At 39.5% G+C, this 4,542-nt stretch overlaps 1 long non-coding RNA gene across 1 annotated transcript; it reads left to right on the top strand.

The window, feature by feature from the left end:
* The first annotated feature begins 341 nt into the window (after positions 1–341).
* Positions 342–1,617, top strand: LOC135566139 (uncharacterized). The gene is made up of 3 exons (XR_010461983.1): positions 342–499; positions 702–823; positions 1,051–1,617. It is a non-coding gene; the product is annotated as an uncharacterized LOC135566139 (long non-coding RNA).
* Positions 1,618–4,542: the final 2,925 nt, after the last annotated feature.

The following is a 4,542-nucleotide window of genomic DNA, read 5'->3' as shown; positions in this document are numbered from 1 at the left end:
TACGTTGCGTAGGAGAACGACATCCATTAGTGGCTAGCTAACCTAGAAAATCGCTCTAGACTACTAACAACACATCTTTGAAACAAAGATGATGTATATAGCCAGCTACGATCAAACAAATCACACCGTTGGGACTGTTTGGATAGAAGAAAATAGAGCCCATATTGACTTGATGTTAAAAGTCTGTTACAGACTCTTGTGCTTCATGATAATAATGCCTGCCTAGCCTGGTTCCCGATCTGTTTGTGCTGTCTTGCCAACTCCTATGTCTAGTAGACAACAAAAAACTATCTGGGACCGGGCTAATGTTGGTGGTGGTGGATTGGTAGATCCATACTGACTCCCCATACCCAGACTTTGACACGAGTAAACCTATACCGCCATTGTTGTTGTTGTTTACATTTACCAGGGTGACACGCGAGTGTACATCTTTGAGATAGTGCCAGAAGCTCCCTATTTCCTGGAATGTGCCAGCTTCAACTCCTCAGAGCCCCACAAGGTATAGACTTTATGTTAACAGCATTTACATCTCTGCTTTTCCCCTCTTCCTTTTCTCATTTCCTACATCCCGCTCCTTCTTATTACATGTTTTGTAGTCAATAGATAAAAACATTTCCTGAATTTGTGACTTGATCTGTCAATCAATTACGCAGGCACCTGTAGACCTGTAGAATCTCTCTGCATGAACTTCCTGTTTTTAGGGCTTGGCCTTCCTGCCGAAGACTGAGTGTGTGGTGCAAGAGGTCGAGGTGGCCAGGGCTCGGGTCTGAGGCTCAGTAAGACCTCCATAGAGCCAGTGGCCTTCAGAGTCCCCCGCGTCAGAGTGAGATATGGCTGAACGCTGCTATCTAGTGTATATATGGGGGGAATAGGAAAAACCTGCAGTTATTTGATGACTTTTCAGACCAGGGCCTCAAAGAACTACCAGTAAAAAGGGTCTGCTATGTGAACCCCTGTTTGTACTTAGTCTGTGGAGTTTGAGCTGTTTGAGTTCTGAACTAATCCTGTTGTGTCTCGTCTCCCTCCTTCCTTCTCTCCGTCCGTCCACAGAAAGAGTTCTTCCAGGATGATGTGTACCCAGACACAGCAGTGTGGTGGGAGTCTTCTCTGACAGCCTCAGCCTGGCTGGCTGGTTCTGATGGGAAGCACCAGTCCGTCAGCCTCAAGCCCAAAGACATGACCCCAGGTAGGGGCTAACCTCAGCTCTGCTCCGCCCAGGCACATATAGTACAAACAGTGGACTGAAGTCAACAGCATTACTGTTAGATCCACCATTTGAATGTCAGATGAGAAGCCGAGCAGATACAGTTTATAAGGGGCAACCTATCCACTCTTTCATGGGCCAAGTCCTGGGTTTGACAAGATTATCTGCCTTGTGCTTTGACATGATGGTGACACTAGCTAAATCTATTCTGACAGCCAATCGTCAATCAACTCAATGTGAGGCAGAGATCTTCTATAACGTAGAATTGCCGATACAGGCTTTGAGCAAAGTCTTGTGGATCGGTGTACCTGGAATGACACATGTACAGTGGCAAGAAAACGTATGTGAACCCTTTGGAATTACCTGCATTTCTGCATACATTGGTCATCAAATGGGATCTGATCTTCATCTAAGTCACAGCAATCTCTGCTTCTAATAACTGTCATGTGATCTGATCTTCATCTAGCAATAGACAGTCTGCTTAAACTAATAACTGTCATGTGATCTGATCTTCATCTAAGTCACAGCAATAGACAGTCTGCTTAAACTAATAACTGTCATGGGATCTGATCTTCATCTAAGTCACAGCAATAGACAGTCTGCTTAAACTAATAACTGTCATGTGATCTGATCTTCATCTAAGTCACAGCAATAGACAGTCTGCTTAAACTAATAACTGTCATGTGATCTGATCTTCATCTAAGTCACAGCAATGACAGTCTGCTTAAACTAATAACTGTCAATCTGATCTTCATCTAAGTCACAGCAATCTGCTTAAACTAATAACTGTCATGTGATCTGATCTTCATCTAAGTCACAGCAATAGACTGTCTGCTTAAACTAATAACTGTCATGTGATCTGATCTTCATCTAAGTCACAACAATAGACAGTCTGCTTAAACTAATAACTGTCATGGGATCTGATCTTCATCTAAGTCACAACAATAGACAGTCTGCTTAAACTAATAACTGTCATGGGATCTGATCTTCATCTAAGTCACAACAATAGACAGTCTGCTTAAACTAATAACTGTCATGTGATCTGATCTTCATCTAAGTCACAGCAATAGACAGTCTGCTTAAACTAATAACTGTCATGGGATCTGAGTCTTCATCTAAGTCACAGCAATAGACAAGTCTGCTTAAACTAATAACTGTCATCTGATCTTCATCTAAGTCACAGCAATAGACAGTCTCTGCTTAAACTAATAACTGTCATGTGATCTGATCTTCATCTAAGTCTGCAATAAACAGTCTGCTTAAACTAATAACTGTCAATCTGATCTTCATCTAATACAGCAATCAGTCTGTTAAACTAATAACTGATCTGATCTTCATCTAAGTCACAACAATAGACAGTCTGCTTAAATAATAACTGTCATGGGATCTGATCTTCATCTAAGTCACAACAATGACAGTCTGCTAAACTAATAACTGTCATGGGATCTGATCTTCATCTAAGTCACAGCAATAGACAGTCTGCTTAAACTAATAACTGTCATGTGATCTGATCTTCATCTAAGTCACTGTAATAGACAGTCTGCTTAAACTAATAACTGTCATGTGATCTGATTTTTCATCTAAGTCACAGCAATAGACAGTCTTAGGCAGCTAATAACTGTCATGTGATCTGATCTTCATCTAAGTCACAACAATAGACAGTCTTCTAATAACTGTCATGGGATCTGATCTTCATCCCACAAGTGCAACAATAGACAGTCTGCTTAAACTAATAACTGTCATGGGATCTGATCTTCATCTAAGTCACAACAATAGACAGTCTGCTTAAACTAATAACTGTCATGTGATCTGATCTTCATCTAAGTCACAGCAATAGACAGTCTGCTTAAACTAATAACTGTCATGTGATCTGATCTTCATCTAAGTCACAGCAATAGACAGTCTGCTTAAACTAATAACTGTCATGTGATCTGATCTTCATCTAAGTCACAGCAGTAGTAGACAGTCTGCTTAAACCAATAACTGTCGTAATGATCTAGTCTTCATCTAAGTCACAACAATAGGCAATCTGTAAACTTCTTAACTGTCATGGGATCTGATCTTCATCTAAGTCACAGCAATAGACGATCTCTTTCCTTCTCTTTGTCATGGGATCTGATCTTCATCTAAGTCACAACAATGAATGATCATAGCAAACTAATAGCTGTCATGTGATCTGATCTTCATCTAAGTCACAGCAATGCGATCTGCATAAACTAATAACTGTCATGTGATCTGATCTTCATCTAAGTCACAGCAATAGACAGTCTGCTTAAACTAATAACTGTCATGTGATCTGATCTTCATCTAAGTCACAGCAATAGACAGTCTGCTTAAACTAATAACTGTCATGTGATCTGATCTTCATCTAAGTCACAGCAATAGACAGTCTGCTTAAACTAATAACTGTCATGTGATCTGATCTTCATCTAAGTCACAACAATAGACAGTCTGCTTAAACTAATAACTGTCATGGGATCTGAACTTCATCTAAGTCACAACAATAGACAGTCTGCTTAAACTAATAACTGTCATGGGATCTGATCTTCATCTAAGTCACAACAATAGACAGTCTGCTTAAACTAATAACTGTCATGTGATCTGATCTTCATCTAAGTCACAGCAATAGACAGTCTGCTTAAACTAATAACTGTCATGTGATCTGATCTTCATCTAAGTCACAGCAATAGACAGTCTGCTTAAACTAATAACTGTCATGTGATCTGATCTTCATCTAAGTCACAGCAATAGACAGTCTGCTTAAACTAATAACTGTCATGTGATCTGATCTTCATCTAAGTCACAACAATAGACAGTCTGCTTAAACTAATAACTGTCATGGGATCTGATCTTCATCTAAGTCACAACAATAGACAGTCTGCTTAAACTAATAACTGTCATGGGATCTGATCTTCATCTAAGTCACAACAATAGACAGTCTGCTTAAACTAATAACTGTCATGTGATCTGATCTTCATCTAAGTCACAGCAATAGACAGTCTGCTTAAACTAATAACTGTCATGTGATCTGATTTTCATCTAAGTCACAGCAATAGACAGTCTGCTTAAACTAATAACTGTCATGTGATCTGATCTTCATCTAAGTCACAGCAATAGACAGTCTGCTTAAACTAATAACTGTCATGTGATCTGATCTTCATCTAAGTCACAGCAATAGACAGTCTGCTTAAACTAATAACTGTCATGTGATCTGATCTTCATCTAAGTCACAGCAATAGACAGTCTGCTTAAACTAATAACTGTCATGTGATCTGATCTTCATCTAAGTCACAGCAATAGACAGTCTGCTTAAACTAATAACTGTCATGTGATCTGAT

The sequence above is a fragment of the Oncorhynchus nerka genome, unplaced genomic scaffold (assembly GCF_034236695.1).
Source record: "Oncorhynchus nerka isolate Pitt River unplaced genomic scaffold, Oner_Uvic_2.0 unplaced_scaffold_7033, whole genome shotgun sequence".
Taxonomy (NCBI): domain Eukaryota; kingdom Metazoa; phylum Chordata; class Actinopteri; order Salmoniformes; family Salmonidae; genus Oncorhynchus; species Oncorhynchus nerka.
This window is presented reverse-complemented; position numbering and strand designations above follow the sequence as displayed.